Here is a 22,908-nt window from a genome sequence, read left to right as displayed (position 1 = left end):
CCTTATGGGTAGAGGGAACCATCGTAGGAATTACCAGTCCAAAGTCATACACAGTCGATATAGGGCATGGTAAAATCTGGAGGAGACATATAGATCAATTGCGTAAATGCTTACAAAACGAAAACTCATATCCTAACTATCAAGGTCTTCCTGACACAGCTACCTCAAGCCCGAGTAAGCCGGAATACTTATCTGGCAACCCTGAGTTCCAGCGCCGCCCCAGCGAGTCGACACTCCCAGCCGGAGATAGCCACACCTCCGGAGAAATCCAGGAGGTTCCATTGGCGGAGCCGGGAGAGACGGGAGGTCCCTCCGACTGGCTCGATGCCTCGCCAACAACTGAACTGCGCAGGTCAACCAGGATTAAGACATGCCCTGGTCACCTGTGTGATTTTGTATGTAAATATGTAAATAGATAGAATAAGTGCCTTCTGGAAGTGGAGGGGTGTTATGTATGTATCTAATTTGTGTGGGAAATTCAAATGTACAGTAAATACTGATTGGTTCTTGGTCGCCCCTGAAAAGTATATAAAGAGGGCTGTTGCCTGTGTTCCTTTGCTGAAGTCTCACCCTTAATTTAAGAGCTGTTGTTACTAGCCTGCTTGTGCCTCTTGTTATTCCCGCGCTACAACAATCTGGGTCTTCATTTCACCTACCTTAGAAAGAATGGAAGGCTGAGTGAACCTTGAGCCTGGTGAGATTTGAACTTGCAGTAATTGCAAGCAGCTGATGTTAATAACAGTGCTTTAGTCCACTGTACTACAGGCTCTTTTTGCTAATAGTCTGTCTTTTAATATTTTAAACAATGTCTGATTAACAAACTATTCTAATAACATTCATGAGAACCAGGTTGGATTTATTAAAATCTAATATTTTGGACTTGATTTGACCCCAAATATAACATAGCATTCTTCATTGCTTTTTTAGATCAGTTATGACATTGCTTCAGAGGCTCTGAGTGATAAAAGTCAATTCCCTTTTTTCCACCATATGGAGCCCAAAGAAGGATTCCAGTACCCAGCAATTGTCAAACTGCTCCTCCATTTCAGATGGACCCTGATTGGCCTCTTTGCTTCAGACACAGAGAAGGGAGAGAATTTCATGAGGATTTTTCCTCCTGTGCTTGTCAGGAGTGGAATTTGTGTGGTTATATCACAACTGTTCTCAACAACTGGATATACAGCATCCCTCAGGGATTCCCTCTCTAAGTGGAGACAAGTCAACGTCTTTGTTCACTTCATAGAATATGATTCCATTTGGGCCAGAATTCTTCCTTTCCATTTAACATTTATGCGTCTGCCAGGACCCATTGAAGGGAAAGTCTGGATCTTCACAAATTTTATAGGGTATAAAATAAACAAGCATAGAAAGCGCAGACTTCTCAAATACATCCATAGTATTTTGAACTTTAGTTATCAGGTAAAAAAAAGGCCAAATGATTCTGCCTTTGAACCCCTTTTCTTTGTGGAAGAAAAGTTTCAAGATCCTCATTTCCGCTGTTCTCTTTCAAAGAACGTCTTTTCTGTCAAAGGCCGCAGAAGATGCACCCAGAAAGCCCCACTGGAGACCCAGGAGAAAAGGAACAGGATCCGGGTCCCAAATCACTATCTATGTTATAGTATCATTCAGACTCTGGCCCAAGCCTTGAATGCCGCTTATTCCTCCAGATCGAGGAGGAGAAGGAAGGAGGGAGAAAAGACTTTGGGGTCTCCAAGGCTGCAGCCGTGGCAGGTATGGGGGTCCCAATATGGATCCATTAATCTTAGATCTTTTGTAGGAGGAATCCAGAGAAGAAGGAGGGGAACCGCCTCAAAAGATCTGGCCAATTCAATTGCTGAGGGAATAATGGTTCCAAAGAGTAGATACCATGGCATTTTTATATTAAACTCTGCTCATTTGAAAATGCTGTATTCTTTCTTAAATGGATTCCTGTATTTGTGGGTTTGTGATGAGCATGGTGGAATTTCCCCTTTCTTCCGTCCCCACTGCAGGTGGGTCTGTGTGCAGCTCAACAGGCAGCTAAACCCCCCTATTCTCCTCCAGTGAAAGGGAGCCTGGGGTGGATCTGGGTGTTTCATTGGGAGAAAAGGGCACGGAGAAACTGAGGAAATGCAAAGAGTGAGAGTCAAATATAAATAGGAGATAGGCAGCATTAACTAACAGCCAACAAAGAAGCAGCTGGAACCTCTCCAGCCATGCTCCGTGTGAGGGACGGAGGCCTCCGGATGACCATGTGTCTCGGTCAAACCGGCTGCTTCCGTCTCTTCCAAAGGCTGAGAGAAAAGGGAGTCTGGCTTCAGACCATACAGTTAGGCTTATCTGCCCCGGCCACTAGGTGGGGCTAGAGCAACAACAGCACAGTAGATACATGTTGTGGCATGACAGCCTTTATAAATTTGAAGGAGACCCTGAGACCATCTAGCCCAACCCCTCCTCTCTGCAGGAATCCCAGTTAAAGCTTCTCTGACTGATGGCTGCTCAGTCTTTGCATTCAGATAATCCATGAAGAAGAGACTGAACTTCTCTGCTTCACTGGCTCAGCTCAAAAACAGCAAATTCTCCTCCAAGAGTGGTGCCTGCAAGGGGACCTGGTCCTTGAGTTGGGGTCTCCCCAAACCAGAACGTTCACTTCCTGAGATTCTTATGGCTGCATTTGCCTTCTTTCCATAAACATCTCCCTGCTGACTCAGATTCTGTTTCCAGTTACTGTATTTTTCAGAGTATAAGATGCACCTTCCCCCCCCCAAAGGGGGTGAAAATTTAGGTGTGTCTTATACACCAAATATAGCCCTGCCCACCCACTGGCCCCCACCCTTTGGCCTCTACCTCCTTGCAAGCAAACAGCAATAAAAAACAGCTCCTTTCAGCTTCAGCCCAGCCTTATTAGCACAAGTTGATTGGATCGGCCTCCTGACTCTCTGCTGTTTTGCACAGGGCTCTGCTGCTTGCTGCAAAGAGGTAAATTGCTGGAGCAGATTTTTTCCCTTTGTGCTAATCAAGCTATGCTGAAAATGAAAACGTAAGTAAAGCAGGCTGTTTGCTGTTTGCTGTAACGAGGCAAAATTGCTCAGAGGCAGAGGGAGATTTCTTTTTCTTCTTTTCCTCACCAAAAACGGTAGGTGCATCTTATACTCTGGTGCGTTTTATATTCCAAAAAATACGGTAACTACGATTTTGAGATCATTTTCACAAACATTCATTTGAAGTTTGGTGTCCGTCATCTTTCTTCCAGTCCATCATTCATGTTCTTATATGAGACTCTGTTGTTAGTCAAGTCCTAGTTGCTAAAAATCAGAGATTTTTCTACTGCTTTTTACATATACACCCTTCTGTGTATGCTGATGATAAATATTGTTTCTGGAAACTTGATATTCCTCTCATTAAATTTTATTTTATTCAAAAAGGTAAAATACAAACTTCAAAAAATGAAACTATTACAAAGTCAAAACAAAATTAGATGAAACATTTTTTAAAAAAATTGTGCATTAAAAACAGATAAAACCACATACGCATATATTGTATAGTTGAATACTGACAGATGTACATTTCTCTTCCTTGCAAGATAGACCCACAATTATAAACTTCTACCGATATATTTGCAACTACTTGACTTGTCATCTGTCTGCTGTATATAAAAAATGTAGTTAACAGGCAATCAAAAAAAAAATTAAATTTCAAAACTTCAAAACTGTCTGTTATCTGCTATTATATTTAACTCTCAGGCAATTTGCAGGGGCTTCTTATCTACCACAGACCACCACAATCATTATCTCTGATCCATCCTGAATCTGTTCATGATTCAATATCTTTGTTTGATTCTTAATAATAATTCATTTCCTTAAAACTTTAATTAGGATCTTTCCCAGCAAGTGCTTTCCATTCCCCAAAGTCACAGGATCTCCTGTAAATTGAAACTCAAGGACTCTTAAGACTTGTTTTCCAGTTAAATATGACAAGTCCATTCCCTCAATCTCCCTCAGTTTTCTTGAAAGAATCCATTTCTTCAGCCATCTGTTCTGTGAGATTTAAAATTCCCAAATTTTATACCCACGACTCCGAGACAGGTCTGGTTAACAAAATCAAAGATTTATTGGAGAAAAACATGAAAATAAAAAGAAGAAAAGCAGTTGCAAGCGCTTTTAGACTCTTAGACTCTTCCCAAATGGATTGAGTTCAAAGAGCACAAAAAGCAGTGTTCAAGCTATAAATTTTATACACCTTCACAATGCATGCCACGCCTAAGGAGCCCTCCCAACTCCCCCTGTTGTAGCGCGGGAATAACGAGAGGCACAAGCAGGCTAGTGACAACAGCTCTTTAATTCAGGGTGAGACTTCAGCAAAGAAACACAGGCAACAGCCCTCCTTATATACAGTTCAGAAACACCCGTTAACCAATCACAAACATTTCCCCATTTGAAACTCCCGCTCAAATTGGATACATACATAACACCCCTCCCTTCCCAGAAAGCACTTATTCTATCTATTTACATATTTACATACAAAATCACGCAGGTGACCAGGGCATGTCTCACTCTAGTTGACCTGCGCAGATCAGTTGCTGGTGAGGCGTCGAGCCGGTCAGAGGGACCTCCCATCTCTCCTGGCTCCGCCAATGGAACCTCCTGGATTTCCTCAGAGGTGTGGTTTTCCCTGGCTGGGAGTGTCGGCTCGTTGGGGCGGCGCTGGAGCCATGGCTTGTTAGCTAAGTATTCCAGCTTACTCGGGCTTGAGACAGCTGTTTTGGGAAAACTTTGGTAGTCAGGCTCAACCATGTTTGTATTTTCAGAGACCTCGTAATCTAATTGTTTTTGTAATTGATCTATGTGTTGCCGCCATATTTTGTCTAGCCCTAGGTCTACTGTGTATGATTTCGGGCCAGTGATTCCCACAATTGTTCCCGCTATCCATAGTGGCCCGTTAGCGTAGTTCCTGGCGAATACAGGGGTCCCAATTTGGAACTGCCCTAGTCCAACTCCCTCTCCCTTGAAGTTGTCGTGGGAATAGTTGGGGTGTAACCTATCTAGGACGCATCTCAGCTTCCTGCCCATGAGAAGCTCTGTGGGACTGCGCCCCGTGGCAGTGCATGGGGTGGCATGTTGTATGGCTAGGAATTGGTCTATTCTAGCTTGCCAGTCCCCTGCATCGAGTCTGGACAGGGCTTCCTTGGTCGTCCTCACAAATCTTTCTACAAGGCCATTCGAAGCCAGATGAAATGGAGCTGACAGGGCGTGCCTAATTCCTAACTCTGCTAGGTAGCTTTCAAATTGCGTTGCTGTGAATTGGGGCCCGTTGTTGGATACTAGGGTATCCGGCAACCCGTGGGTTGCAAAGAGTTTTCGGAGGACCTTAATCACTGCTTTGGCGGTGGTAGATGGCATTAAAACTATTTCTAGCCACTTAGAGAAGGCGTCTACGATAATCAGGAAGTTTTGCCCATGGAAGGGTCCTGCAAAATCTATATGAATCCTCCCCCATGGTCCCTTTGGTCTCTCCCACTCTCTGAAGGGGGCTGTAGGGGGATCTGGTCGGGATTCCTGGCAGGGTCTGCAATTCTCAAACCACTCAGTGATGTCCTTATCTAATTGTGGCCACCAGACATAGCTTCTAGCCAAGCCCTTCATACGAATAATACCTGGGTGCCCCGCATGCAACAACTCCAGAACCTGAGTTCTTAACCGTGAAGGAATAACCACCCTATCGCCCCACAACAGACAACCCCCTTGCATTGACAACTCATTTTTCTTGTTAAAAAACATTTGAAATTCCCTACTGTCCACCTTGGTTGGCCACCCTCTCATGACCCAAGCCATAACAGTACGGATGACAGTGTCTTTAGTAGATGCCTTTGCCACCTCGCCAGATGAGATTGGTCCCAGAGTCATGACATCCAGCAATAGGACAGGGGCTTCAGGCATAGGATTGTCCAACAGTTCGGGGAGGGGGCATCTGCTGAGGTCATCAGCATGGCCCAGTGTCCGTCCAGGCCTGTGGGTTAACTGGTACGAGTAGGCAGATAGGAAGATAGTCCACCTGGTCATTCGAGGGGACAGAGCAGTGGGGGTGGGCTTGTCCCCGGCCAAAAGTCCCAACAATGGCCGATGTTCAGTCACCAGTTCAAAAGTCCAGCCAAATAAATATTCATGGAATTTTTTGACCTCCGCAATCGCCGCTAAAGCCTCCCTGTCCAGCTGGCTGTAATTCCATTCAGCGCTGGACAGGGTGCGAGAGTAGTATGCAATGGGCGCCTCTAACCCATTCGGCAGTCTATGGCTCAGTACTGTGCCTACTCCAAAGGGGGATGCGTCGCAAGTGAGGACTAAAGGCAATTCAGCATTGTACTGGATTAGGAAGCTGTCTTCTGACAAAAGTTTTTTTACTGCCTCAAATGCGGCCGCTTCTGCCTTGCCCCACACCCAAGGAACATTCTTCCCTAACAGTCTGTGTAGCGGTTCCGCCTCGGTTGCCTTATCTTTGAGAAACATGGTGTAGAAATTCAATAGTCCCAGGAATGCCTGGAGTTCTGTCTTAGACTTTGGTGTGGGCACGTTTTGGATGGCCCTAACCTTGCTTTCTGTGGGGTGGATGCCCATGCCATCGACTCTGTACCCTAAGAACTCTACAGAAGGGACTGCGATCATGCATTTCTTCTTTTTAAGTTTAAGTCCCGCTTCTCTGAATCTAGTGAGCACCTGTCTAACTCTGTCTCCTAGTTGTGATTCGTTTTGGGCACTGATCAGGACGTCATCAAAATAGGGCACCACCCCTGGAAATCCTTGTAAAAGTCACTCCATGGTGCTTTGGAATAGCCCTGGTGCGACGCTGACCCCAAATTGAAGTCTGGTGCATTTAAAGGCACCTCTGTGGGTTATTATTGTTTGCGCTTCTGCGGTGGCGTCATCGACCGGCAGCTGCTGGTACGCCTGCGCAAGGTCCAATTTGGCGAATATTTTGCCGGGGCCCAGGGAGTGGAGTAGATGATGCACAATCGGCACGGGATAGGCGCTCCGTTGCAAGGCCTTATTTATCGTGCACTTATAATCAGTGTAGATTCTTATTGATCCGTCTGCCTTTACTGGTGTGACTATTGGGGTCTCCCATTTAGCGTGATCTACTGGGACCAACATCCCTTGCTTGATCAATTTATCAAGCTCCTCGTCTATTTTTGGTTTTAAGGCAAATGGTACTCGCCTTGCCTTTAACCTAATTTGGGCTACGTTAGGGTCTAAATTAAATGAAATAGGGGTCCCCACGTACTTGCCAAGCACCTCTCCGAAAACGTCCTGGAATTCGTGCAGGAGGCTGTCTTTCAGAGACGGTCCGTTCACGCTGTGGATGCCCGTGAAGCCCATGCCGAGGGATCGGAACCACCCTAGGCCCAGGAGACTTGGTAGTGACTTGCTGACAATTGTCAAGGGTAGTTTCTTCCAGATCTCGCCGTAGGTGACCCAAAACATGCCCACGCCTTCCACAGGAACTTGGTTTCCTTGATAGTCGAGAAGGCGAACTCTTTGCCGTGACAGTTGAGCTTTTCTGAAGTTGGGTAGAAGAGTCTTTAGTGTCGCCCAGGACATGATTGACAGGGCAGACCCGGTGTCGATCTCCATCTCGCATGGCCTCCCTTCGATTTCTACTTTGGTGTAGATTTTCTCTTTGACAGACGTGCTGGCTTGGTCGATTTTCGTGCTGTAGGCTTCCCGCTTTTGATTCTCGTGCCGGTTTCTCGCGCCGCCATCTTTGGTTGGCTGTTTATGTTGCGCCGGTTCTGGTTGGCTGTGGTGGTCACCTGGTTGGTAGTTTCTTGGAATTATGGCTCTACAGACCCTTGCCAAGTGTCCTTTCTTCTCACAACGCCTGCAAACGGCGTCTCGGTATTTGCAGGTCTGTCTCTCGTGAGCCCCACCACAACTCGAGCAGTTTCCTCGGCAGTTGTTTTGTTCCTTCTTCCTTCTCTCTGTGTGGAAGATGTCCTTGTCTGACTCCTCCTCGATGCTGGTCTGCGCTTCCTCCCGGTGCACCGGCGTCGACTTAGGAGTGTCTTTGCTCAATAGCAGGCGTTGTAGAGCTTTGGCGGCTTTTGTGGAAGCTTCATGCGCTCTGGCCTCGTCTAGAGCGCCGGCTAGGGTTAAGTCTGGCTTTGCGAGTAGCCGCCTCTGCAGTCTCGTGTCTTTAACGCCACAAATTAATTGCTCGAGAAGCGCATCATCCAGATCTCGATAGTCATAAAGGGTTGCGGCTTTTCGGAAGCTTGCCATGTATGCGCTGACCGGTTCTCCTTCCCTTTGTACTCGTTGCCAGAATTCATAGCGCTGTACAAATTTAGAAGGCACAGGAGTGTAGTGGGCTTTGAGAGTGGCTTGGAGCACATCCCAGGGAACGGTCTGGACCGGCGTTGGTTCTCATAGGGATTCAGCCATCTCGAACATGTCTGGTCTGCAGTGGCTCAAGAAGAGGGCTCTCTTGCGATTTGCTGAGAGTCCTTGCATCTCGCTGGCTCCCAGGGAACACTCGAACCTGGTTAGATATGACCCCCATTTCTCCCGGGTTGGGTCGAAGGGCTTGGGCGGTACATAGGCAGACATTGCAGTATGTCTCCTGTTGTCCGCTTCGTCACCCTGGTTGAAACTCAAGCTCTTTTTGATTTGCTTCTTGTGGCCTCAATCCTACCTTCGTTGCCAATGTTGTAGCACGGGAATAACGAGAGGCACAAGCAAGCAAGTGACAACAGCTCTTTAATTCAGGGTGAGACTTCAGCAAAGAAACACAGGCAAAAACCCTCTTTATATACAGTTCAGAAACACTCGTTAACCAATCACAAACATTTCCCCATTTGAAACTCCTGCTCAAATTAGATACATACATAACACCCCCTTATTCTCGTAAGTCATCCTTTAAGTTGTTTTACCCTTTAAAGGGTCTTCTTGACAATTTCCCTCCATCCCCGATGATCCTGTCTCCTGATAGCTTTTTGCTCAAGGCTTAAGTTCCTGTTTCCTGGGGAGCTCTTAGCAAATCATAATGCATTGTCTCCACTGATTACCATTTGTGGTCACTTTACATAGTCAGAAAACAGCAGACAGATAGTCTCACACTTTACAATTTATAAAAGAATGACCTTTATTTATTTCTTTTAGTTCTGTCCACTTTGAGTCTTCAGGGTCCATGGCCTCTCCAGCCATCTCCAAGCAGCCTGCCTTCAAAGCAGACTCCTCCTTCAGGGATGCCAGCAGCAAATTCAGTTCCAGTCCATCTATCCAATCCATCCAATTCAACAATTGTTGCTTGCTTCTGATTTTCGTCTTTAAGTTGATTTAAAACTACTGTTATTTTATCAAACTTTTTAAATGAAGCGAAGTTCATCAGCTCTTCATGGAGTCTTCCATCAGCATAGGGAGTTCTCGGTCCTTTGTCTGCTTCCTCGGAAACAAGGCAGTGACTCAGCTCTTTTGCTCCTTTGAAGTAACTTCAGCTTTTTCTCTCTCTCTGCCTGCGTGAGCGTGTTTCAGTCTCTCTGTGTGTGTTGCGGGCTAGGAAAGCCCTCCCTTATATACTTCAAGAATGTCCGTTGGAAAAGCCCGGGAAAACTCAAAATCAATTACTGTGGCATGATTGGTCAGTTCAAGCTTACAAGCTGATAACCAATCAATGGTCACAGCTAATCCTGAGAGGATTTATCTCTCACATTAAATCACATCAAATTAGCTTACTCTAGGATCTACATCTTAGATCAAATCTTGCGTGAAGGGGATTTATCAACTTGACTGTATTAATAATAACATAGAAAAATTGATGTCCAATAGCAAAAAGTTATCCCTAACCTTCAATCCCTGGCCCATTAATTAAAGTATATAAAGCAGTGGTGAAATCTAAAATTTGTTACTACCAGTTCTGTGGGTGTGGCTTGGAGGGGAGGGGGTAATGTGACTGGGTGGGCGTGGCCAATTTTTTTTTTACTTTTTTTTTTCTACAACCTCTTTGGCGTAAAAAAATGCTTTCAAAATGCTCTGACGATCCCAGCTGAGTTACCTGATATGGTATATGGTGATAGGCTAAGTTACTGATTGTTCAATATTGGAAAAGGGATGTTATGTTTATTATAGAAGAATGGACTCTGAAGGTGGCCAGTTTCGCAGAAATGGCGAAGATATCAGCATACATAAAAGACTGGACCCAAGAGATCTATGTATGGGAGTAGAGGAAATGGATAGACTATGTGCGGAATAAATATTAAACTGGGAAGTATCAGATAACTTTTAGCTGAATGTTGTGTAGAAATGTATAGTATATAGAGGATAGAACACTAGAATGTGAGGAAGAAATGTATACTACACAGGGGGTAGAGTAGATGGGCGGTAAAGTATTATATAATGTGATTTGGATTTGAATTTCATCCTGGGGAAGCCATGGGGGGAGGGAAGGGTAAGGGAGGGTTAGGGAGGGAAAGGGGGGGGGAGAAGGGGGAAAATTTGTATTTGTAAAACTTTTTCAATTAAAAAAAAAAAAACAATTCACCTTATCTGCAGCCAGAATTTGAAAACAACATTTAATACAGCTCAGTACTTGAGCAAAATGGCTCGGTTGAGATCGGCATTTGTGGGGCTGATTGGGGTCGACTGAAGGGGTGATATTGAAATATGATTTTATCATATTTTATTTATCCATATATTATTGTATTCTATTCCAATCTCATTTTGAATTGCATTTTATTCAAATTCCATTTTAAATTGTTTTTATTGGATTTTAGTAATAATTTGTATTTGGAAATCTGCATTTTGATTTGGCCCATGGACTAATCAATCAAGTAAACAAACATAACCTTCAGGTGTTGTTGGAAAAATTTAAAAAGATTAAAAATTATTTGAGTATCATTTTGAAGACAGTTTTTATCCATTTAGCTATCATACCATCCGCCCCTCAGTTTTCTAATCACACCACACAATTGTTTCTGAGTCCATTACTGAAATCCAGTCTTCCCATAATCTATTTAGGAAGTGCAGTGATGTGTGAGAATGACTTTTGGGATGAGGAGAAGAGAGGCTGCCTAGGGAAGGATCAGAGAAGAGGGGAGAATCCAGGGGTGAAATTCACTTACCTCCCCCACCGGTTCGCAAATGTGTGCGCACTACCACAGAGCCCTCATCAGAGCCTCCCCAGACTCCAGGACTGGCCCATGTCCCTCCCCAACCTCCTCAATGTCCGAATCTGCTGCCAGCTCCACTGGCCACTGGTGGGCCACAACAGCTATACGGATTCTTGCTTCGGCTTCTGTCAATCCTGTCTCCAGGCGCAGAAGTGCGACACAACGTGGCATCTGGAGAATTGATCTGGTGAATTTGGATTTAACTACTTCTAATGATGTAAAACATGAAGCTGACGGTCCGAGCAACGTCCCATAAAGGAGCTGTGCTAGCGACTTGGGCACAAAAAGCTTAATAGCAGCAGGGACATAGTAGCCTCCCTTTGTGCAGAAACAATTAATAATGGTGCTGGCTGATCTTTGGCCCAGGGCAGCCGCATGTTTCTCGAACCCTTGGCCTGAATGGACACCCCCAGGGATTTGAAGGGGCTTCCCTGCTCTATTTTGTGGCCATTTAGATACCATGAATCAAGTTTTGGCCTTTTTGATCTTTGTTTTCTCATCATTTATGCCCAGTTGATTGTAATTACAGTGCTGGAGAAGGGCTCGCAAGGCTCTTTTAAGGCCCTCTGGTGTCCTGGAGAGGATCACAGGGGCATCTGCATAGAGCAGGAGGGCGATGCTTCGGTCACCTATTTTTGGGGGGGGGAGGTGATTTAGTTTATTTAGTCATTTTACCATGCCAATTATGTAAAAGTTGAAAAGCAGGGGGGCCAAAATGCCCCCGTTTAACCCCCTTTTGAGTTTTCTTCGAGAGGGACCCCTGCATATCACACCTCACCTTGAGGGATGTTTTAGTATGTAGGGCAGGTAAGAGATGAAGAAGCCTGTGGTCAATTGAGGCAGCTTCCAGCTTCTCCCATAGCTTAGTTCTGGGAACTGTATCAAAGGCTGCCTTGAGATCTATAAAGGAGGCGTAGAATGATGCAGGTCTATTTGATATGTATTTTTCCATCAGTTGATGAAGAACTAAGCACTGATCGGTAGTGCCTCTCCCCTCTCTAAGCCCGGCTCCCTCTTCAGCGATCAAATTCTCCAGAGCCAGCCACTCTCCATCTGGAGGTGTTTTCCATCAGGCTGACCAGGGAGAAGATTAGCCTGACAACTTTCTTCTTGATCAACCCATGCTTTCTGGGAATCAACCTCTTGTTTTCAAAGAGTTTATGAATCATCTTCTTTTTCCTTTCTTCATTTTATTTTCATCTGCTCTAGAATGTTCCCTATAATTGAACAATTGTATCAATTATATACTTTCTCTATATTTTGTCAGTATATGATGGACAAACTTTTCTCAAAACTTTTCATTCACTTATGAAGATAATGGCAGTATTTGTATCATATTTAACCTTATTTGGAGATTAGACAATTGTGGAAGAATGATTCAATGTGGGAGAAGAAACAAAGTTCTCTGTTTTACAAATTCCTGGATGTTCCCATTCTAGTTTCATCCCTTTCTGGAGAAGAATGAATTTTGGAATATTTCTCAAAGACAACTGTACTTGGACCAAAATGGAGAGATAACAGCAGATCTAGGCATCGGAATCTACTTGGTTCTCCCCAAGGGGGATGTCAAGGAAGAAACTCTGGTGTATTCTCAAAGACAGAGACTTTCTATCAAAAAAGGTGCTCTTTCACGGCTAAAGCTGCTCAATAAGGTGGGAGAAATTTTGATGTCTTTTCTCTGTTTTCCAAAGCCTGAGGCCCCATTTCAAGTGGGTAAAGCAGGGGTGAAATGCTACCGGTTTGCTCTGGTTTGGGCAAACTGGTAGTAAAAATACTTTTAAAAGATAAAAAAAGGTTCCAACGATCGCGCAGCACAGCTTTAATCATCGGAACCTTTTTTTTTTTTACTTTTTAAAGCATTTTTTTTACTACCTATTCGCTGGAACCGGTAGTAAAAAAAATGCTTTAAAAAAGTAAAAAAAAAAAAGTTGGCCAAGCCCACCCAGTCACATGACCCCACCAAGCCACGCCCACCAAGCCACGCCCACATATCCAGTAAGAACAAATTTTACACTTCACCACTGGGGCAAAGCCTGGAGTCTCCAGGGTGGTTGGCCTCCCATGCCAGGTGGTGTCATCTCATGGAAGCTCTTCAAGAGACGGGACCTAAATGGAGTGGCTTTGCCATGTTTTATGGAAACCTTTCAAGATCTTACTGGTCAGAGGTTTCTTTCTTCATCACAGTTTTTACTCTACATTAAAAAATCTAATGGAATAAAAGCTTCCTAAGTCTTTTACAGTAAACTTTATTATCAGTTTTAATAAGAATATATCATCATATTTTTTAAAAAAAATCAATTCCATCTCTGTAGACTTTTATTAAATAGTTAATGTTAAATTTATTGTAATGTTAAATTCCGAAAGCAAAAGGAACTAAATGAAGAATCTGCCAGTTGTTTTACCTCCTGCATCTGTTTAGGAGTAGTCAGAGGTTTCATATTTACCCCAATGAAGACCAGAGGCTACTTGTCTCCATCCATTTCTTTCCCCATTTTCCATGGACAGAGAGTCCTAACATCTTTCCTTTGGCATTCCTTTTTTCCTGCTCAGTCCCTGCCTCAGTCCAAATGTGTGGAAAGTTGCCATCCTGGATTTGTCAAGAGGGCTCGAGAAGGAGAGCCAGTTTGCTGCTATGACTGCGTTCCTTGTCCGGAGGGGACCTTCTCCACTCAGGAAGGTGGGTCACACTGAGGAAAATGGGAGGCTTTGTGGAATTCGATCCAAATTAAAAGACAGATTGAAGCTCATCTGGTTTTTTATTTTTAACCTGCACAATTTCTTATCTAAAAGGAAGTAAATCAAAAAGAATTTGAAGGAGGGGCTGGGAAGAGATGGGAGGAGGGGGTGGCAGACTGGGCAAGCTTTACTAACAGCAGAGGGAACATCTCTTCTGCTTTTCATTTTGGATATGTGCTGCTAAGTTCATCTTTCTAGGAACATCTGAGTTCTTTGAAACTAGATGAATTGTTTCAGGTCCACCTTCTGAAAGGCCTTCAGAAGTGTGGGAGCTTTTTACTGGAGGCTTTCGAGAAGAGACTGGACTGCCATTTGTCAGAAATCGTGTAGGGTCTCTGCTTAGGCAGGGAGGAGTGGACTAGATGACCTATAAGGTCCCCTCCAACTCTGTTAATCAGTAATCTGTATATTGGATCCTCCCCTTGAGGATCACTGAGAAGGTGTCACTGGTCCATAATGTGGTGCTGTGGATAGTTATGGGGGGAACTCATTACACAAATATTCTGCCAGTCATGTACATCAATCAATCAATCAATCAATCAACCAGAATAGAGCTGGAAAGGACCTTGGAGGTCTTTTGGTCCTACCCCCTGATCAAGCAGGAGACCTTATGCCATTTCAAAGGAGTGACTGTTTAATGAAATAGCTAAGAAATACTTCTTGGATAATGCCTGTGGTATCAGCTGTTATCCAAAGAAGGTATTTCTTGTAAGATAAAAGGACAGAATATTAAAGAAATATTGCTTTTTTTGCTTTCTCAGATACCGAAAAATGCACCAAATGTCCGGATGATAAATATCCTAATGTGGACAGAGTCCAATGTATCCCCAAAATTATAACCTACCTGTCTTATGAGGAACATCTGGGCATCATCCTGGTCTCTTTTGCCCTATTCTTATTCCTAAACTCAGGCCTTGTTTTAATCATCTTTATTAGATACCGAGAAACTCCCCTTGTCAAAGCCAACAACCGGGACCTCTCCTACATCCTCCTGGTTTCCCTCCTCCTTTGCTTCTTGTCTCCTTTTCTCTTCATTGGTCAACCAAGGAAAGCCACCTGCCTTCTCCGACAAACGGTCTTCAGCATCATCTTCTCAATTGCTGTTTCATCTCTCTTGGCCAAAACCATCACGGTGGTGCTGGCTTTCCTGGCCACAAAACCAGGAAACCGAGTAAAGAGATGGTTGGGGAAGAGGTTGGCCAACTCCATCATCCTTTCTTCTTCTGTTGTCCAAATTATCATCTGCTCCATCTGGCTGGGAGTTTCTGCCCCCTTCCCTGACTCTGACCTCCACTCCCAGCCTGCAGAGATCATCCTGCAATGCAACGAAGGGGCCGTTGTCATGTTCTACGTCACCCTCAGCTACATGGGCTTCCTGGCTGCCATCTGCTTCACGGTGGCTTTCCTGGCCAGGAACCTGCCTGGGGCCTTCAACGAAGCCAAGCTGATCACCTTCAGCATGCTGGTCTTCTGCAGTGTCTGGGTGACTTTTGTGCCCACCTACCTGAGCACCAAAGGGAAATCCATGGTGGCTGTGCAGGTCTTCTCCATCCTGGCCTCCAGTGCTGGTCTGCTGGGCTGCATCTTCATCCCCAAGTGCTACATTATCCTTCTGAGGCCAGACCTGAACACAAAGGAGCAGCTCACAGGCAGAACAAATGTAAAAACATGAGATATAACACCATTATGATATTGGAAAAATTGTTAACGGTTCTTTTATTTGAAAGGAGATATTAATTCTTTCCATTTAGATAGTATGCAGGAGTCAAAGAAAATCATTTCTATATGTTTCAAAATGGGAAATTCTTGAATGACTGTAATTCTAGCTCTCTTCCCTTTCAGCTCAATAAAGAGAACTCAATAAGAGTCATTCAAAGAAATTTGCTCTTCAGCAACAGCTATTGAATGTGACACCTTATTCAAAATAATTTGGGCACTTGTTCCTACAGCTAAAAGTGTGTGTGAGAGAGAGCAGGAAAAGAGGCCAGGAGGAAGCTGTGGGAACCAGCCTGGTTGCCTGATCCTCTCCCTGACAAAGCCAGAATGATGTGAAATGCCATGTTTGACTGGCTCTCAGCTGAGGAGGGAAATCTTCATCTCTCTTACATAATTCTTTCTTGATTTCCTCATAAAAACCTCCTTTGCAGAAAGTGTTCAACAGAAGAGCTTCTTTAATTTTCCACTCTACAATTTCTATCTAAAGCATTTTCTCTGCTCCTCTTCCAAGCTTGTCTTGTCTGTGAAGGGTTGGAGAAGATGCCCAGATCTGGGGACCCTGAGATTCTCCCCAGGAGGAGGTTGAGGGGATCCTGTCTAAAGGCAGCCGCATCACTGACCAGGTCACAAACCTTCAATGCTGCATAATATTCATCCAGGTCCAAGAAGGGGGTGAATAGAGGAGGGGGGGGACTTCCAGGTTTCTAGGGAGAGGCACCCATGGAAGCTGTTCTGCTCTCCAACCACACAGATTGATGATCAATTGGGAATCAATGTTTAGTTCTCAGAATGGCTCCTAATTGCGAATAATTTGCAAATTCCATTTTAAGGAGATAAGAAAAGCTCTGATGGATGAGACCGAGATCAGTCTAAGATTCACACAGATCCCTCTGGTTCTCCCACAAGCAGAAGGCAGAGAGACTTATGGCTTTGCCCAACATGGAACAGGCATTTTCCCACAATTTCCACCATCACACCACACAATATTGGACACTCGGCCATCTCACACTCTAGGAATCCCCAATTCTGGTATCCCAAATATATCTGAGAAAACATTTCCACATTTCACACCCGCAATCAAAAAGCACTAAGGCGGGATTGGAACTCAAGAGTCTCCTGGGGATTGGCCCAAAGTCACTCAGGAAGATTTCATGCCTATGGGATGATTAGAACCCAGAGCCTCCTGAACCTTGGCCCAAACTCCCGCAACAGGCTTTCATGCCTAAGGCAGAGCTAGAACTCACAATCTCCCGATGATTGTTTCAAAGTCGCCCATTTGGCTTTTATTCTAAAGCTGGTTTGAAAACTGAGTGAGGGGAGAAAAGTCCCTCGGCTGCCTTTGGTTCTCTGCACCCTCCCCGGGCACTCCTGGCCCCCCTCCCCCCCCAGCACCATAGGCTCCTCCTGCAGCTGCGCCTCCCTTCTCCCCTCCTCCCACACCCGAACAGACAGCTGTCACTCAAGCGTCCTGTCCCGCTCCCTCGCGCCCAGGTCGGGCAGGGGTCTGCCTGAGGCCCTCCCCTCCCCGCCCCTCCCGCCGCCTTGTCCCCGCAGGAGCCTCTTCGGGGCTGGCCAGGAGCCTCGCCAGGGAGCCGGTCGGAGCGCAGCGGACGAGTGAACACCTGGACGGGCTTCTTCCCAACCGGGCTGCGGGGGTGGCTGGCGGGGCTCCCAGCGCCTCTTTCCTCCTGGGCTACGTCGGGGCTCTGGTTCCAGAGGCTGCGGCGGCCCCACCGAGGAGAGCGGGCAGAGGACCGGGGGGGGGGGACAGCGTGACCCCCGGATCTGGGAGCGGGAGAAGCCCGGGGGGAGGGCAGGCAGGCGGCCTCTGGGCCTCTGAACCCCCGACGGACCCCCGGGGGCTGCAGGGGGGAAGCCTCTCTCCCTCTCCCCACAGACGCTGCAAGGCAGGCGGGCGAGGCGGGCGCTGCGGAGGGGGCGGCGGGGAAGCCGGTCTTGGGAGGAGCGGATCGGCCACCACCGGGCTCCCTGGAAGGTTTCACTCCCTCCGAGGTTGCAGCCGTTGGGCAGGGAGGGAGGGAGGGCGCCCGGCTCCACGCAGAGGCAGGAGGGGGGAGGAGGAGGAGGAGCAGCAGCTGCAAAGTCGGAGGCTCTTGGAAGGAGGGAAGCGGCTCTTTGCGTGGCTGTGGCTGTGTCAGAATCCCCCCTTTGAACTGCATCCAGATAAGGGGCTTCCCTTGTCCCTCCCGCCCCCCTTAGTCGCTTCTCCGCTCTTCGGGCGAGCCGGGAGTCCGATCCGGCGCTCCTCCTGCCTGGCAGCTGCTGCCCAGAAGCCCTGGAGGGCCCTTCCCCCCCCCAGGACCGAAAAGCCCCCTTCCTGCCTCTGCCAAGGGCTGCGCTTGAGGCCCCTCCCAGACCCCCCTCCCCAATGCCCGCATCCTCTGTTCGTGGGGAAGTTGCGGGGGGCGATGGGGAAGCTCAGCCCCCCCAAACTCCAGGCGGCAACATCTGGGCCAGGTGAGGCTTCCTCCGCCTTGCGGGAGAGATGAGAGACGGGGCACTCCAGATGCTGAACCTCCCCCGTTCTTCAGAGCCCGGAGCCCTGACTGGAGGAGGTTGTACTTTAAAAGGAAGCCTGGGGTTCTAGACATGAAGGGGGGGAGTGAGAAAAGGCGGGGGGGGCTATTTGATGTGTGGCGGAGCGTGGCGGAGCCTCCACGAGGGGGAGGTCGAAGGGGCGACCGCAGGCAAAGGCTGAGCGCTCCAGCTCCTCTCCAAAGAGACGCGAGAGGTTTTGGAAGCGCGGAGCAAAGACTTCAAAGGCGGTGGAGCTCTTGTGTGGCTGGGGTGTTCCTTGTTCCTCAGTTTCCCCGGTGCAAAGGGAGGGGGACGGGCAAGGGGCGGGCGGAACGGTGGGATGTTTGGGCAAGGCGAGAGGGGGCGGGGAGCCGCCTTAATATACCTCTTTTCCTCCCTCCTCACCTGCCACCAGGTGTCCGCAGTGTATTTGTGCCATTGCCTTATGCAGCTCTAATACAGCAGAGCAAACCCACCCAGCCAGTCGACCTCAAAAGCAGCCCAAAATACCCAGGAGCTGTCAATCATCCCCGACCAGATCGAGGTCACTGCCAGAGTTGAAGAGGAAGAGATCCAGCAGGACGGCCAGTCTGGGCCGTTTGATCGAGGAAGGGAGGGTCTCCTGTGACTGAATTGAAGGGCCCTCGTGAAGGGGCCTCTGCAGATCCCCAGAGCCGGAAGGTCTGGAGGGGAGGAACTGGGTCCACCTGAACTCAAACAAAAGGAGGATTTTGCCCCCCTGAATCTGAGCAGCTGCCCTTATTTCTCTCCTCCCCCAACGCAGAGGAAGCCCCACCTTCTCCAGATGTTGATGTCTACAGTTGTGGGACTGAAGAAGGGCCCAGTTGTCCCAATCACCACTCCCCCACCTGCAACTTAAATGTTATTAAATGTTATTAGATAACATTAACTGTTATCTAATTCTGGGTTTTATTTAATTGACCAAACTAAGTAATAATTTTAAATAGCAATTTTATGATATTTGTGTGTCTATACACACACTGACTGTACACCACCTTGAGTCCTACGGGAGAAAGGCGGTATAGAAATATAATAAATAAATAAATAAATAAATAAATAAATAAATAAATAAATAAATAAATAAACTTCCCAATGAACCTGACCCCAAGATCGGGCGGGGGGGCGGGAGGGTTGGGAGCCCCCGGGACTCAGCCCAACCGCCTTGACAACGGCAGAGGGGGAAAGGGGGAAAGGGGGAGGGTCTGGCCATGGGCAGAGCTCCCCTCGCCCCTCCCTCCATTCACTTCTCAGCCAGCAGCTGCAGGCAGGAGACACACAGTGGGCCAAGAGAACTGGGGTGGTGCAGGATGGGGGGGGCAGGGAAGTATGCACCTCTTCCCCCAACCCAAAAACCCCTCGGCCTCAGTGGGCAGAGCAGAGTGAGAAAGGGGGGGGTCTGGAGGCTGAACCAGGGGATGACGAATGAAGGGACGGGGAACGTCCGGTTTAAGGGAGGGAAGGGCTGCAGGGGATCGGACAGCATCGCCCAATCCTTGGGTGGCTCTCATGGAGAAGAGGGGCTCCAGTCATCCTCCGGAGCCCCTGAAGGCAGGAAGAGAAGCAATGGAGAAAAGCCCAGAGAAGAGAAATGCAACCTAGAAGTCAGGAGAGATTTCCTGACAGTGAGAACTAATAATCAGGGGAAGAGTTTCCATCACGGAAGTTGTGGCTGCTCCATTGATGGAGGTTTTCAAGAAGAGATTGGAGAAGCCTTTCTCTGGAATCCTTTAGCATCTCCGGCTTGAACAGGGGGTTGGTCTTGAGGACCTCCAAGGTCCCTTTCAACTTCTATTCTATTCTATTCTATTCTATTCTATTCTATTCTATTCTATTCTATTCTATTCTATTCTATTCCATTCCATTCCATTCCATTCCATTCCATTTTCCATTATTCTTTTCTGTTCTGTTCTGTTGTATTCCATTCTGAATAAGGAGTATTAATTCAAGAGAATTAAACAAAACCATAAAGGCACAGCCTAAAAAGCATCCATCTCAAGCAACATGACCCCCAATCTCCCCTAAACTGCCAGGATCTGCTTAAGGACGACAACCGAGAGACCCGAAGGGCGGCCAATTTCCAGAGGACCCAGCGCCAAGCTCCATCCAGAGGCTCCCAGGTCAAAGTGCCTGGAGGCCGTGCGGGCCTGGATGGGGAGAAACAGGCTCCGACTCAACCCCTCCAAGACCGAGTGGCTGTGGCTTCCGGCGTCCCGATATAGCCAGCTGACGCCATCGCTGGCTATTGGGGGCGAATCACTCGCCCCCACGGAGAGGGCTCGTAACTTGGGCGTCCTCCTGGAGGCACGGCTGTCGTTAGAAGATCATTTGACGGCCGTGGCCAGGGGGGCTTTTTATCAAGTCCGCCTGATACACCAGTTACGCCCCTTTCTAGATCAGGACGCCCTACGCACAGTCACTCAGGCACTCGTCACTTCCCACCTAGACTACTGCAACGCTCTCTACATGGGGCTCCCCCTGGGGTGCACCCAGAGGCTCCAGTTGGTCCAGAACGTGGCCGCGCGGGGGATTATGGGGGCGACGAGGCGCTCCCATGTGAGACCTCTCCTGCGCGAGCTGCACTGGCTCCCGGTGGTCTTCCGGGTGCGCTTCAAGGTGTTGGTGACCACCTTTAAAGCGCTCCATGGCTTAGGGCCGGGGTACTTACGAGACCGCCTTCTGCCACCAATAGCCTCCCACCGGCCAGTACGCTCGCACAGAGTGGGCCTCCTCAGGGTGCCGTCCGCCAGACAATGTCGGCTGACGACTCCCAGGGGGAGAGCCTTCTCTGTGGCGGCGCCCACCCTCTGGAACAACCTCCCCCCAGAGATACGTACAATAACAGACCTCCGGATTTTTCGTCGGGCCCTGAAAACCCATTTATTTCAACTAGCTGGGCTGGCTTGAGTTAATTTTAAATTGATTTTAAATTGGGTTGTTTTAATTTACGACCAAAATATTTAATTATTTTAAACTGCTTTTAAATTTTGTATGTATTGTTTTTTTACTTTGGCTGTTCACCGCCCTGAGTCCTATTTTGGAGAAGGGCGGTATAGAAATTTAAATAATAAATAAATAAATAAATAAAGGCAACTTCGGGGCTTCCATCCCAGTCTGGACTCAGGACCTCCTGCCTGTTTCCAGGGCACCTCAACTAGGGCAGCCCAGCCTGGCTGCATGGGGACCCTGGTTATTGCCTGGGAAACTATGGAGAGGAGCTGATGTCCACAATCTTGGGGTTCTCTCTTCTCCCTCACCCCAATTTCAAGTAGAAGGGAAAGACAAGCAGGTTAGCTCAGAAGGAACTCTAAACTTCTGGAATCTCCTCAGTGTGCAGAAGAAATCAAAATCTCTCATTCAAACCCCTGAACTAAGGATGGTCTTGCACAGTTGTTACTTCAGGGGCCAATCTGGGTTCTGGGGGGAGGAAATTCCAAAGGGCCACAGAGGGTGTTGGGGTCTATTGGAGGGAATGCCCCCCACCCCACCCCTGGACCTCTTTCCATCTGTTGGGCACTTTCAGGGAAGAAGATTTTCCAGCTCTGGACCAAAAAGACTTTGAAATCTGATCTTCCCTCCAATTCTTCTACCGGACAGCATCTCTCCTTCCCAGCTGCCCCAAACCTCCCACCTCAAAATCAATCTCAAAGGGAAATTGAGGGAAGCCGGTCGGTTCTATAAAAGAAAAGAAATGGGCTAGAACTAGAGGATCCAGGATAGAGAGGAGAGGGAGGGGAGATGGTGGGTTGTGAGGGAGCTGAGAGATCCACTTGATCCCTTTGACAGAGAGATCCAAAGATTATCTCCAGTGCCTGCAAGAAATTCCTGCAGTCTTCCCAGTTCAAGGACATAAAGGCAGTTAAGCCTCCCTTCCCTGTATTTTCTCTTCCCTCCTTCCTCCTTTTTCTCCCTCCCTCTCTTCCCCCCTCCCCAAGTAATTCAGCTCGTCTTTCCAAGGCCTTTCACTCCCAGTTTTTCCTTTTCCCTCCACAGACTTTGTCTGGGACTCTCCGGATGTCTCTTCCAGCTTCTGACTCTCCATCTTGAAAGACCCACAGTTCCTGGGGGGTCTCTGAGGGGACCCCCCCCCATCTCTCAACAGCTGGATGCAAGATTGTGACGTCACACAAAAGGTCCTGAAACCTCTCCTGGGCTGATTGTGGACTGGGCTACATGGGGTCATCCATCAGGGCTCCCTCTGAGGGTCTGCCCAGCGTTTGAGGAGAAGCAACACAGCAGGAGCCCCCCCCCAACCTCATTGAAGGAGCTGAGGGAGATCCTGGGAAGGAAGCAGATCTGAAAAGGGGATCCAGCAGGTCACTGGTCACCTACTAGACATTTAAAATTAAATTCAACAACCACAGAGATCCCAGTCCATCTTTCCTTGCCCACAATGACTTCTCCTCCACCTTTGGCCCTTTGCCTTTTTCAGCAGGAAGCCTCACTTCTGGAGAAAGTCCTGAGATGCCCTCACCCAGCCTGTGTTTCCTAAAAATGCTCCGGTAGCCCCAGAAGGAAATCTTCATGGAAATAAGCTTTGACAGAGACTGGCACTCTGCTTTTAAGCAGTGGAGCCTTGGTAGTACAGTGGTCTAAAGCACCCTGTTATTAAGAACAGCTGCCTGCAATTACTGCAGGATCGAATCTCGCCAGGCTCAAGGTTGACTCAGCCTTCCATCCTTTCTAAGGTAGGTAAATTGAGGACCCAGTTGTGGGGGCAATAAGCTGACTTTGTATAAATATACAAAAAGGATGAAGGCTAT

At 47.4% G+C, this 22,908-nt stretch overlaps 1 protein-coding gene and 1 long non-coding RNA gene across 2 annotated transcripts in view; one reads left to right on the top strand and one right to left on the bottom strand.

Annotated features, from left to right (window-relative positions):
- The window catches only part of LOC148113222 (vomeronasal type-2 receptor 116-like), a 99,905-nt gene that overhangs the window by 52,939 nt on the left and 24,058 nt on the right, over window positions 1–22,908 (bottom strand). The window lies entirely within an intron of this gene.
- On the top strand, window positions 1,589–14,720 carry LOC148113224 (uncharacterized). The gene is made up of 3 exons (XR_015728540.1): window positions 1,589–1,731; window positions 13,688–13,814; window positions 14,635–14,720. It is a non-coding gene; the product is annotated as an uncharacterized LOC148113224 (long non-coding RNA).

Source organism: Pantherophis guttatus, chromosome 6 (genome assembly GCF_059756535.1).
Source record: "Pantherophis guttatus breed Tessera chromosome 6, ASM5975653v1, whole genome shotgun sequence".
NCBI lineage: Eukaryota > Metazoa > Chordata > Lepidosauria > Squamata > Colubridae > Pantherophis > Pantherophis guttatus.
The sequence above is the reverse complement of the archived record's forward strand: the minus strand, read 5'-3'. Positions and strand labels throughout refer to the sequence as shown.